Source organism: Octopus bimaculoides, chromosome 2, assembly GCF_001194135.2.
Source record: "Octopus bimaculoides isolate UCB-OBI-ISO-001 chromosome 2, ASM119413v2, whole genome shotgun sequence".
Taxonomy (NCBI): domain Eukaryota; kingdom Metazoa; phylum Mollusca; class Cephalopoda; order Octopoda; family Octopodidae; genus Octopus; species Octopus bimaculoides.
The window spans coordinates 9,146,682-9,161,565 of record NC_068982.1 but is presented as its reverse complement, the minus strand read 5'-3'; the positions used below and the strand labels follow the sequence as shown (position 1 = coordinate 9,161,565).

The window sequence follows — 14,884 nt, the reverse complement described above, 5'->3', positions numbered from 1 at the left end:
TCCCAACATCGCTTGACAACTGATGCTGGTGTGTTTACGTCCCCGTAACTTAGCGGTTCGGCCAAACGTACCGATAAAATAAGTACTAGGCTTACAAAGAATACGTACTGGGGTCGATTTGCTCGACTAAAGGCGGTGCTCCACCATGGCCACAGTCAAATGACTGAAACAAGTAAAAGAGTATAGGACTAACAAAGGGAGGACAATACAATACATTTCGGGGCATAGAACAAATGAAAAGAAAGCATCAATCCAGTGTCTGAGAAACATAATGAATCTAACGATTTTGGGCCTATCCGGTTGAATTTAAAAAATTCTCAATGTCAATATACGTCTCGGTTTTAATGGATTTTTACAAAAAGAAAAGAAGTCAAAGAAAAACAGAATCAAAGAGACAATAACCAAGAATATAATTTGCAAACCAACTGGTCAAGTAACAATTTTTCAAATGTTTTATTTGTGTGAAATAAACTGCAGTATACCTGCTGCTGTTTAAACAGATTTCAGAAAAGTAATATTAATGTTGCTAGTGAAAGAATTTATATTTATACATTTGGAGCTGTTATATTTCAAATAAGTCGAAACCGATAGCTCATTCAAATAACATTTAATGCACAATTTAAAACGTTTAACCATATGACTTTAATAAAGCCACGAAACTTCTAGGTTTTGAGAACTTCAGAATCTGTCGAGAACTAACTTTAAGCAACCAAGACCGATAGTAACTTTACAAATAGCATAGCTGTCATTTGCAACGTTTTTGCGAGAAAGATTTTCTTTAAACTATAAAACAATATTTTGCTTTCTTTTTTAAAATTCAATCGTTAGCCATATATTTACTAGAATTACATTAAGAAACGTCTGGCAATAACCCCGCCGCCACCACCACCACAGGTTTATCAACATCCATTCAGTTAAAGCAATTTAACAGTCGGATTGTTTCACGGGTTCGATTCTATCGGTTCCATGGGGGAGATTTAGTCAATATTATTTTGACCACAGGAAATCACATATCCACATTAAAAATAAATAATTTTTTTAAAAAATTTCTTAAGCTCAGAATCATAATTATTTATTCGGGATAGGGAGCTTAAGTCAAAAATATGAACCCAGTGCCTGAAAAATAATTCATTTGTTGAACATGGAATTTGCGAAAGACTAAGTTGCTCTCAGCGAGATTTGAAATTAAACACAAAGAGCGCGCAAAATAAAACGAAAGTGCAAAGGACTTGAGCTTATTTTCAACGATTGTGCAAATCCATCTTGTAGGTTTAATGATGATTTCAAATGTTGGTACAACGTCAGTAATTTTGAGGGGAATGAGTCTATTCACCGCAGTACCTGATTGGTATTGTTATCGAACCGGAAAATGGTGAAAAGCAATGTTAACTTCGGTGAGATCTGAACTCAAAATGTAAAGAGCCGAAAGAAATACTGCAACTTTTTACAACATTAACGACCCAAAGCTTGCTAATTAAGGCAGCGAACTGGCAGAAACGGTTAGCACGCTGGGCTAAGTGTTTAGCGGTATTTCGTCTGTCTTTACGTTCTGAGTTCAAATTCCGCCAAGGTCGACTTTGCCTTTCATTTCGGGGTCGATAAATTAAGTTCCGGGGTTGATCTAATCGACTGTCCCTCCTCCCCAACAGTTTCGGGCCTAGAGTAGAATAGAAAGCTTGCCACTTTTAACAATCTTAATAATAAAGAGATTTTATAATAATCTTTTCTACTGGAGGCACAAAGGCCTCAAATCTGTGGGGAGGGGACTAGTCGATTACGTCAACCTAGTATTTGACTAGTACTTAATTTATCAACTCCGAAAGAATGAAAGGCAAAGTGGACCTCAGCGGAATTTGAACTATGAACATGAAAACGGACGAAATATCGCCAAACATTTTCCCCGGAGCACTAACGATTCTGCCAGCTCGCCGCATTAAAGGATTTTTTAATAATACTGTTGATGTAACTAGCATTATATAGGGGATAGATATGAAGGTAGTGTCGTAGCATGTATAATCACAGGGAGTCATTGAAAGAATTATAAATTGCTATTGAAGAGACTAATCTTAGCTTTTTCTATGGCAATATATCTATCTAATAGATTTCGACATACTACTGATAAAATGCATTAAGGCTGTTCCGGATTTGAAATGAAAATTCAGATATAAAGTCATAAAGTGCAAAAAAAGTTTTTTTCGGAAAGTATGTACCACCATTCCTCAGAATTTTTTTTTTTTTTTTTTTTTTTTTACATTGGAGTTACAATGAAAAACCTGCCAAACCAAATTGATGCTCAGATACTTTGTTCATGTGTTGTTTATTACAGTTTAATGATTAAGGGAAAGATGCAATGAAGAGTTGTGGATATCTTTTTTCCCGGTTGAATTTAGTATGTGAGGAGAAAGAAAAATCCAGACACTTTTTAGATTCATTTTTCATTTTGGAATATACACTCGACATTAGTTTCCTTACAGGACAAAATTTTATTTAGTCTCTAGGGTATGTAGTTTTAATACATTTTTCCCTTATTGGCCTCAGAAAAATGTTATTTGCACGGTTAACCCAAAAGTGCGGAGAAATTTAATATAAAATCATTAACGAAGGAAAATGGTTTAATACAAAATGACGCTCGGAAATGTTTACTCTACGTACAAAAATGACTTTATCGAAAGAGCTCAATTTCAGCACACTAAAAACTATATATACAGGTTTGGCCAAAAGTAAATCAAAATTCCATCAATACTATCTGCAATTCTGTATGGACTCGAAAGGAAAAAGGTGTCGCTCAAGAAGGACTTCAATTTGAACAATTTTCACGTTTCATATTTAGATTAAATTCATTCAGTTAAATAAATTTTGGAATTCCACGGTTTTGATTTACTGTCAGGTGACTTTAGAGCAACACAGTAGATATACAATATATATATATATATATATATATATATATATATATATATATATATATATATATATATATATATATATATATATATATATATTAAAAGTGACATGAACGATGGTTAGGCAATAACAAAAAGGATTTATTCCAACTGGAGAACTAATATGACTACCAAAAAATATGTTCAGGTATACATTGAACTGGGAGATTCCTTGTGATCAGTAATTTCTTCAGTAGTTAATTTTTAAGTTAAAAAGAAAACCGGTGTTTTATGTATCCGAGTAATGAAAGAACGAGACCCTGGCAGCTAACATGAATTATAAAGAATCTACTCCATACCTGCTGAGTAGAATACAAATTTATACATTTCTCCGAGTTGTAAAATGCATGCATCCAGCTTTTGATTATATTACGCACATTTTACTGTTAAAGGAATGAATATAGAAAACTACACATTTATGATTTATAGGACCTTGTTCAAACAGAGTTTAAATAATTCTGGTAAAGATGAAAACTGTATAAAGAAACAAAACAATTTATGAAACGAGTCAGGAAAATTGTACGCTCTGCCGGCCATCAGCAGATGAAACATTTACAAGCTTAAGTAGCATATTGTGTATCGGGCTATACGCATGTGACGCAGAAACAGCGGTATTGTAAAATTTCCCCAAATACCTAGTGTACTGTTTAATTGCACCGGTCAGCAGAATCGTAATCTTCAGTTAACTGGTGTGCATGTAAAATGTAAGATATTCAATAAATAAATCAATACCAAATTTAAGCTACCAGAATTGATATTGTTAACTACAACCATTTAGGTTGTGCTTCTGCGTGGTTAACCAACAATGACAGCAGTAAAAGCACAAAAAAAAAAAAAAAAAAAAAAAAAAAAAAAAAAAAAAAAAATCCTTTCGCACCATTATGACCGGAATGGACGTAGGATTATAGTCATCAGGCCCCTCCTGAATAGGGTCCTTTCTGGCTGGATACCCAAACATGACCAACTGAGAGAACATTACCCAACCATTTTGGTCTACACCTGCTGGTTGATTCGGCTCGAAGAATCCATTTCGTGATTCTTTCCTATAAGGTTTTAATATGTCCGTAGTACCGAAGTTGAAACCTATCAATACAGAGAAATGGAAGCTCCCAAGTTTCCGAGCCAGGGACCCTGTCGAGTAACAGGACTCCAGAGAGCCTTCGAAGGAATCTCATTTCGGTCGCTAGTATTCATGATCCTACTTTCTCTGTCATTGTCCAATATTCATGATCATAGTTGAGGATAGGTACGAACACCGAATTGAAGATGGCGATTTCTTTTCTTCAATGCCCCCTCCGTTTCTAAGGATCGAACTACTGCGTCTGATCTTGCAATCATAGCATTCATTTCAGACTTCTGTCTTATCGCTCGTGAATAGGTCTTCAAGATATTATTTGAACTCTTCCTATCACTTGTCTCTGATATTCCACTAACATGCCGAGCACAGAGAAACTTTAAGAAGGCTAATAAAAAAGATATATGAGGTGAATTGACACGTAGGTTTTTAAATATATAATGTAAAAATGCATTTTCTCTATTATATGAAAGATAGAAAAATACAGAAATTTAAATCATACTTTAAGAAAAGGAAAACAAGAGAAAATTTACAAGGTGATTACCTTAAAAAAAAATCATTGCAATTTTAGTAATCGGCAAAGTGATATTAATGAGAAATTTGAACCATATCATGCAAGTTTATACTTAAACAATATCAATATGTAATGTGCCATGTATTTCAATTTATGAAGGAATTTCGAAATTGCTTTTTGTAAAACTCATGTAAACGAAATGAATTGAAAGTTCTTACTGCTTTTACGAAGGTGTAGGTTTCTCAGCAGGGATTCAAGTGTGCCATATACTCGAATATAAGTTAATGAGTGATTACACACACTCTTTTCATCACCAACTGAGATCTAAATGTTTAAAGAAAAATCAGGGAGGGGAAGAGTATATTCAATGTAACCATTTATCACAAACTGCGATGTTATAAGATTCTAATTTTCGCGATTGTTATTGTTGGAAAATGAATGGCATTGTTATGGAGTTCGCATTTTAATACGAACAGTAAGAAAAAGCAGTGTCTTTAAAAATGTCAATTCCTACATTCGGCAAATGATATTCAACTTGCATATGGGAAATTTATCTGTAATTGGATAAAAATTCGTTATTAAGCATTACTTCATAGAAGGTGCTACAGAGAGAACTAGGTGAAAAGTGCTCGGTACAAAAGAATATATAAAAACAAACGTAGTAACAACATGTGATAGCCATTTAGATGGAATGTTAAATATCAGTGGACAGGACAACTCACCTTGTTGGTTGTATATATGCATTGTCAATACGAGTTACGTTGATATAATGGGCAAACAATGAAGTCACAGCAGCACGTTCATTTATGGTAATAATATAACCTATACGTTGCCGAAAGTAAAACTATAAACAGCGAGATTTGATCACTGGTCACCATTCATCTACGTATATTTACAATGGTTATAGCTACAATGGTTTTAATGCCAATTAGTCCTGCATTTATTAAGAACAAACAGATTGCTAAGATGTGAAAATGGAAGCATTATCTTTGAAAAAAAAAGACATTTTCCGAAGTATTCTGTCGGAGTGTTAAAAAAAGGGGGGGGGAAACAAATCAATATTTAAGATTTTTATAAAATATTCTCAGATATTTTATTTGTTACAAATGAATATTTACAAAAGTGAGTCATTACAGTGACTAAAGAAAGGCAATTTATTTCTACGAAGGCACTCTGAACCCTTTTATTAAAACCCCTTTAAGTTCACGATTAAAAATAAAGTACAAATTTTAGGGTTCTGAGCCCTCTGAAGAAATCAAGTCTTCAAATAGAACAATCAACCGATTGATATTTTCTGAAACCGTATCCACTTCACTTTTGGAATTTCTCCATTTATAAAATTCAGTCGTCCAGTCGAGAACGGATGCAAGACTTGTATTTAGTTGTGTATATTTGAATAATTGAAATTTAAAAGGAGTAAAAGCACTTCGAACCGTGTGCAAATGACAAAGAGTTTTCAATTCCTGTTGAAAAACTTGATTATAAACATGACTGCATACTAAAGTTGCATATATCTTAAAGAAAGTTTCTCGATCATCGTAACATTTCAAATCGGCAAAATACAGGTCAGCAAATAAAACTTCTAAACTTATACCACAAAAGATATTTTGGTACATTTTATGCGTTGTGACTTTTAAAAGACAATCGTTTCATCAATGTACATACGGTGTACAATACTCGGTAATTGATTAATTCTGTTTTGTATGCGATTGTGGTAGAACAAATGTTGAAGTTATACAGATTGACCGCGTGGAAAGTTTAGGGGTTTCGATTATTTCTATAACGAGCGGATTTGGTTTCTCAAGACAAGATACATAAATTTTTGAGTTCGTATGTGTAGGCTTTTCTTCATAAATCCTTCCACTAAATGGTTCCATAGAGCGAGTGTCGCAGACATTCTTTTCATCAGAATGGCAAATACCCATTTCTATTTGCTCGTTCCTCGCAGCTGTATTCTTCTTCAAGAACTCTTGCCGGTTGACCGATAAACTATTTTGAAAACAGTGACCGAAAGTACACAAATTAAATTTAGCTGATTATAATTTAAATAACACACATACAAGTGAGCGTAACATGATTATCAGATTATCTTATTTGCATAAAATTCGAAGTAGTAATATCAGTTTAGTTAACTGGTAGCCATGAAGTACGTGTTCTAGGCGGAAGAGTCCCACAATGTAGTTTCGATTTTTACTTGGATGTATTTCGTTGAAGTTTACGTTCGAAATGTATTTTATAAATTGGATCATTGTAATATATCTTACTCCACTCTCATAAAATACTTTTTCTTGGTCAACATAAACTATAATGAAGAAAAATAGTTCGTTAAGAGTTAGTTGAACATAATAAAAAACATATTTATCTTTGAGGAAAAATATTGTTTTACCAAATACCATGTGAAAGTAAAAGTTAATGCCTTTTTTCCACCTCGTTATTGACAAAACAATACATTATTTCGAATATGAGGACGAATATTGATTTCTAACAGTAGCACGCTGACACATTTTAAAAGAGATATTGTCGATTATATCTGCATTAGTAATTGGCAGGTTATCATTTTATAGAATTCGTAATGATGAGGCAAATGTCGATTTTGAGTGTATTGGAAAAAATACTGAAAATATTATAATGTGCAATAATCACTATACATTGGAGATAAATTTCGGGAGTCTATTTCTGCATTGCATGTTACGAGTGATAACGTTTATTTATGGGCGTTCAAAAGCTACAATTTAATAAAGAATCGACTATTATGATTGTAATATAAACTACATTAGACGTTATAAGCATCAATTTGAGACAGAATAAGAGGGTCACTGACAGTTTTGAAAATAGATGTCTATCACTGATGATCGACCGGCAAGTTATAAACTTGTGATTCGAGACGTAGTATTTGACCTGCTTTTATTTTATCTCGCAAACTGGTTGTCATAATGTTGAGTATTATTTAAAATGCGATTAAGATTTCTTTCTACTTTTGAGGCCAGAAATTTTGGGTGAGTCGGCTAATCGAAATATTATTCAATAAACTAATTTATAAAGGACAACCTGTGACTAGAAAATTTTGGGGTGTCCTACTACCATTAATCCAGTTTACAGAAGAGGTGATAATCTTGACTTAGGGATGAGCGTCGATCTAGAAAATTTGCAATTTTAATATTATGCTCAAAATGTATTAATAAGCTGAAAGTATTTTGTTAACCTTTCTAAATCAGAAAATGACTACAATGCTATCATCTCTATGTAAATCAGGAAAAGATTTATTCAATTTACACAATAATTATAGATAAAATAAATCGGTCGCCTACGCCAAATCCGAGGAAATAATTGCAATATGAAAATTGTTGATTCTGGATTTTCTTGTCAGTAGACATACTAAAAATAATTAGGATATTTGTAGCTGTGGATATAACATAGTTTCATCCTGCGATATATTAGATATTTTTCATAGCAAATATAATTGCATTGTTTCTCAGGACGGAAAACACCGGAGAGATGTAAATTTCGATATTCTTTTCTACTCTAGGCACAAGGCCCGAAATTTTGAAGGAGGGAGGCAATCGATAAGATCGACCCTACTACGCAACTGGTACTTAATTTATCGACCCCGAAAAGATGAAAGGCAAAGTCGACCTCGGCGGAATTTGAATTCTCTGTAAATCTCGATATTGCATTAGAAAAAAGAGAGTCGAATTGTACAGTGAGTAAGGAAACAATATTTCGCGGAGAGGGACGAAAAGGTATGTTGTTGAATTTCCCAAACATATTTTTTTATTCTTTTAGTTGTTTCAGTTATTTGACTGCGGCCATGCTGGAGCACCGCCTTTAGTCGAACAATTCAACGTCAGTTCTATATTTAAGAGATGAGGAATTATGTACATTATTTACATTATTTACATCTGACAAATATTTGTCCTAATCTTGTTTGTTGTTAACACAACACTTTGGCTGATAAACTCCCCAGCTTTCATCAGGTGTATTGGGGAAATTTCGAAACTGGGCTCCCCAATACACCTGATGAAGGCTGGAGGGTATATCAGCCGAAACGCTGTGTTAACAACAGACAAGATGAGGACAAATATCCGTCAAATGTAAATAATGTAAATAAAATCCCCCTCAGGACTTATTCCTTGTAAGCCTAGTACTTATTCTATCGGTCTCTTTAGCCGAACCACTACGTTACGGGGACGTAAACACACCAACATCGGTTGTCAAGCGATGATTTAGGGACAAACACAGACACACAAACACATACATACATACATACACATATATATATATATATATATATATATACGACGGGCTTCTTTCAGTTTCCCTCCACCAAATCCACTCACAAGACTTTGGTCCGACCGAGTCTATAGCAGTAGACACATGTCCAAGGATAAAAGGCAAAGTCGACCTCGGCGGAATTTGAACTCAGAACGAAATACCTACAGACGAAATACCACTAAGCATTTCGGAAATTTTTTTTTCCCACAAGGAGACAATAATGAGGGGACATTACAATCTGATATGGGGTCAGATTTCATGCATGAGTTAACAAAAGATGAATTTAGAAATTTTACATAAATATAAATAGTTCGAATGATAACACATACAAGACAACAATACAGAGTGGATTGGGGAGGGGGGATGTACTCGGATCCCACGAGCCCCGTGTCGGCACTGATGCTTTGGGTTCGTCCTGCGTTGTATTCGTGCGTTTTCATCCATACGCAGCATTCGTGCCTCATTCTTCCATCGATCTTGAAACATTTTCGCAGATAGGCATTTTTTCTCTAACCCTATTTTCCTTCTTAGCTGGAAGGTGAAGAAATTCACCAAGCCAGGGACAGAGATAAAAATGCCTATTATTAACCCTTTCATTCGCGTCTTCCAAATCACCTCTCTACTGATTGCTACTACGATGAGGAAGTAATTCTTACCTTCTTTCGATATGAAATCCGGTGGGTCAATTTTTACTATTGACTCAGTGGATAGCTGTACTTTTCCTGTACTTGATAACAGTTGTTCGGCATAAGTCCGCACATCTGACACCTCCGAACACTGAACAATATCGTGCGAGACTGTTTTCCTGTCCCGCCACATCTTGGAAAGGTCAGTGGGCTAGGGCCACTATGCTTTGCGAGCTTGTCCCGGACAGGTAAGGCTCCACGGTTGCATTGCCATGCCAAAGACTTCTGGAAGTTACCCAGCGTCTTCAGCCCGAATATACGTTGGAACAGACTGGCTAGTTGATTATCATCGAGACCTAGGGCTTCCCCCAAGGTGTCGTCACATGTCGCCTCTACCGACCCTCTATAGAAGAATGTGACAAAACCACTGCCGCAGGCGTTGTCCGAGAGATGGAATGTCTGGAGAGCCTTACGACACTCCGTAAACCATATACCCAAATTCGATCTACGATAGGACCAGGTATCCTGTCCACCGAAACAAGTGAACTTGGGAAGCATCTGTTTTGCCAGCGGAGACCACACCCGATCACCATCCAAATGGAACCACAGATGCCTCAACCTCAGCGCGTGCCTGCGTATCATCATCCAAGGCATCCCTAGCCCACTCTTTAACAGTTGTTGGCAGCAAATAGAGCGTCTCACAAACGGATTCAAACCCTTCCACAAGAAGCGAAAGAACTGTTTTTCCAGCTTTCTCAACCACGAATCAAGGCAGGGAGCGACGGTTAGGCGGTAGGCGATGATGGATGCGATGAACACATTGGCCACCTCCACCCTCCCTTTCAGGGATAGCCACCGCCAAGACCAGGTCTTAGCTATGTGGGCCACTCTGCTCGCTACCTCGGCCCAGTTCTTCTCTATTTGGAGGCCTGGTCCAAGCCAGACGCCTAGCAACTTAATCGGACCCTCCATCAAACGTCCCACGACGCTGTCAGGAGGCATCTACTTGCCTCTCCAGGTGCCGAACTGCAAGCCGACTGCCTTTTCACGATTAACCTTTGCTCCTGCCACCGTCTCATATTCCTGAATGACATTGCCTACCCTCTGTAGGTGATCCATTTCGGTTACGATGATGGTGATGTCCGCGGGCGTTGAAACGGACTCTCCTCAACCTGGCTGTCTCGGGATGTCGCCCAATTTTCGCAGGTAATGATGGTCGACCCTATCAAAAGCCTTTGATTTGTCTAGATGGACCACTACTCCTCCCTTGCCAGAATCGTTATTAAAGCTGGATGGGGGGGGGATTTGAGTTCTTCCTTTTGGTTAATTTCTTCCTTTTTTACCGTAGACCATCCGTGTTCGCTCCCAGCTGTTTGAATGTTTTCATTGCTGGGAGCCTGCTGATCGGTCTTGTGTGTCTCTGTCGCTTCTGCGTCCTTTTTGAGGGGCGTCTCCACCTTACCGGTAGGACAGTTTGCCCGAATGTGGCCTTTCTCTCCACATTCGAAGCACTAGGGTCTTCTCCCCTCCACCATTAGCTGTAAGGTGGTTTCTTCTCCCAGGTGTATGTTCTCTACGATCATTTCCAGGGTCTGAGGCGACACTTGGATAAGGACGTCGAGGTCTTGCGCCTTCCAGTTCTGCTGGTGTATTTTTGAGGCCTCTAATATCGTTATTTCTTCTTCTATCCCCATTAGTAGGGCTGAGAGTAGTAGCCATGATGCGTTTATTTCTGACAGGATTTCTCCTATCGTGATTTTTCACGTGCGCCTGCCTAAGTATGTTGGCAGCAATACAAAGTCCGTGGTTTTCAAAGGTTTTACTGAGTGTGTTTTTGCTTTGTCTTCACTTTTGAAATACACTACTACCGTGACAAAGCGTTTGCTTCTGGTCAAGTATTCTATATTTTGCCAGATCAGCTGTAGGCATTTTTATATAGCTTCTTTTGGTGCTTTGTCTAGTTTCTTTTCCTTCACAAGAGTTTTAAATACGTCTATTTTTTTTTTTTTCGCGGTTCCTTCTATAATTTCACTCGGGAGGGTGGCTTTTACGTCGTATCCCTCCTTTGCAAACATGTTTTGGTGTTTCATTATTACATTTTTGTCAATACAGTTTTTCTTTTTCCACTCCAGCCGCAGCTGCAAAATTAAACTTTTTTGCCGGTTTAATTTTTTTATCTTTTGCTTGTTTTAGTCATTAGGCTGCGGCCATGCTGAGGCACCGTGATGAAGAATTTTTAATGATATGTATAGGCCACAGTAATTTTCTTAACATCTTAGTACTTATTCTATCGGGTCTTTTGCCGAACCGCTAAGTTATCGGGGACGTAAGCACAACAGCACCGGTTGTCAAGCGGTAGGATGTGGGACAATCAATGGCACAATGACACACACACACACACACGCACTCACACACACACACACATACACACACACGCACACACACGCGCACACACAGAAGGGCAGCCAGCTGGAAGAAATGCTTAGCGGTATTTCCATCTGTCAGACCTTTTCCTTTTCATGGGCAGCTCGATTAATCAAATTTCTTTAGCTAAACACTTTGAAACTTCATATACTGGTAGAATGTGTCATATGAAACATCTTTTACTCTTAGCATTGTTGAGAAAAGTTTCTATTTTCGAAGTTATTTCGTGTTAAAATTGTCGTGTTTCGGTAATTTCAACCAATCAATGACATCTATTGAGGTGAAAACAATTACTGCTATTGCTTGTCAACAACAACTATCGGCGGTGTATATTTCGTTTGTCACTGTTATTTATGACATCGTTCGTGCGTTTGTACTTGTTTTAGCTTTAGGGTTTTAGGGTTAGGGCTAGGGTTTTAGGGTTAGGGATAAGGTTTTAGGGTTAGGGATATGATTTTAGAGTTAGGGTTAGGGTTTTAGGGTTAGGGTTAGGGTTTTACAATTAGGGTTAGGGTTTTAGGGTTGGGTTAGGGTTTTAGGGTTGGGTTAGGGTTTTAGGGTTGGGGTTAGAGTTAGGGTTGGGGTTTTCGGGTTAGGGTTAGGGTTACGGAAAATAGTGAACAATGAAGAAATTGGAGGGGTGCAAAACATTTCAGGAAAACAGAAAAAAAAACCTAAAAGCATCAGAAATGCACGAACGATTATGGCGGTGTCGTGAAGTAAACGTGCTTCGGATACACTCGTTTATTCATACGAACGTAACTTAGATTAAATATGTCATAAATAACAAACGAAATATACACCGCCGGAAGTTGTTGACAAATAACTGCAGTAATTTTATTCAGCTGAATACACGTCATTGATTGGTTGAAATTACCGAAATACGACAATTTTAACACGAAATAACTTCGTAAATAGAAACTTTTCTCAACAACGCTAAGAGTAAAAGATGGTCTATATGATACATTCTACCAGCATATGAAGTTTTAAAGTGTTTATTTAAAGACATTTAATTAATCGAGCTGCTAATGGAAAGGGAAAGATCCCGTCTGTCTTTACGTTGTGAGTTGAATTCAAATTCCGCCGAGGTCGACTTTGCCTTTAAATCTTCCAGGGTCGATAAATTAAGTACCAGTCGCGCACTGGAGTTGATCTAATCGACAGGCCCCCTACCACCAAAATTTCAGGTCTTGTGCCTAGAGTAGAAAAGAAAAGAATCGTTAGCACGCCGGACGAAATGCTTAGCGGTGTTTCGTCTGTCGGTATTTCATTCTCAGTTCAAAATCTGCCGAGGTCGACTTTGCATTTCATCCTTTCGGGGTCGATTAAATTAGTACCAGTTACGTAGTTGGGTCGATGTAATCGACTTAATCCCTTTGTCTGTCCTTGTTTGTCACCTCTATATTTTGCCCCTGTTGGCAATAAAGAAATAAATGCTATTCTATATTTTTGAGATGAGGAATTATGTACATTATTTACAAAGGACGGATAGGTTTCCTCACCTTGAAATTCCACTAGAACACCTGATGAAGGTTGAAGAGTACATCAGCCGAAACGTGCATTGCAAATAATTTGTCTTTCATGTTCCGGCGTCGATAAAATGAGTACATGTGGACCACTGGGGTCGATATAACCGACTAAACCTTCACCTCCCCTAAAAATCCTGGCATTGTGTTAACAGTGGTTAGTCGGCATTACTCCCAAAATAGGGCCAGCTTCTTTAGTGTATATAATTCCTTCCCTGTTCGGGACGCTGGTGCGGCCCAGAATTACTCATTCTTACCAGCTCTGTAGACTAGACCAGAGTGAAATGAAGTGTTTTGCCCAAGAACACAATTCATCACTCTGTTCAGGAATCGAAACCAACATCTTGCGATCGTGAGTCCAATACCCGAACCACTAAGCCATGCATCTTCACTCGTGCCTATTATACAAGGAATCGTTTTTATCGCTAAAGCAGCAGGCTGACAGAATCGTTAGAACGTCGGGCAAAATGCGTAGCGGCATTTCTTCTGTCACTAAGTTCTGAATCCAAATTCCGCAGAGACCGACTTTATTTTTCGACTTCCCCTAAAACATTTCAGGCCTTGTATCTATAATAAAAAAGAACTGTTATTCTTATGGTTGTTGTTATTGTTGTTAATATAGGTTATATACTTTCTCTTCTGAATATTTTATGATATTGATATGATATTAGTATTTATAATATTCCTTACTCATAATTCGATACCCTACTATCGTTATCTTCTGTACATGCTACCCTGGTCTCCTTTTCCTGATTTTGTTGTTAATTTTCCCCATTTATTTCCATCCAGTTTATTTTATCTCTTTATTTTTATATTCTATTTTTACATCTATATTTAATATTTATTACCTTATTTTCTTCAACCTTATTTGTTTTACATCCTCATTACTCATTTATTTCATTCTGATATTTCTATGACTATGTGGGCGTATATATATATATATATATATATATATATATATATATATATATATATATATATCATAAGTATGTTTATACCAATAAGTATGAACTTGCTTTTATTTATTTCCTATTTATTGTTTTTATTTATTATTATATGTTAGTATTGCTTTTCCTTTGATTTCTGTGGTCTCTCTGCGACCTCCTTGGTATATTTGCTTTTATCTTTTATCGATTGCTTGCCTCGTCATTATTAGAAATTTTTGTTTTTCATTTTAGGTTGGAGCGTGCTCCTTTGCTATATAAGGGAAACATTTCAATTGATTTTGAATTTCGATACTTTTTCATCTGACAAAATGATTGATCGATTATTCGTTATTAAAACATACGTAATGAAATCCCCGATATAGCAATAAGTATTTTTTTTTTCTTCATTTCAACGATAGGTGGTTCTTGCTACTCTGCAAGTAGCTCCAACACTTATATATATGGCACCCTATACACTATATTATTTGATAAAGGAATTTTTAATATTAGTGGAAAACGAGCCCTAATTGCTGGGGTAATTTTCACGCATTTCAGCGCTTCTATAAATATCGCTCTCTCTCT

The 14,884-nt window shown here is 36.7% G+C and overlaps 1 long non-coding RNA gene across 4 annotated transcripts in view; it reads left to right on the top strand.

Moving 5' to 3' along the window:
- The window catches only part of LOC106876595 (uncharacterized), a 277,478-nt gene that overhangs the window by 47,270 nt on the left and 215,324 nt on the right, over nt 1–14,884 (top strand). For all 4 annotated transcript variants that reach the window (XR_008266471.1, XR_001410266.2, XR_001410265.2 and 1 more), the window contains exon 3: nt 8,055–8,268. This is a non-coding gene — a long non-coding RNA (uncharacterized LOC106876595). The remainder of the gene's footprint in view (nt 1–8,054; nt 8,269–14,884) is intronic.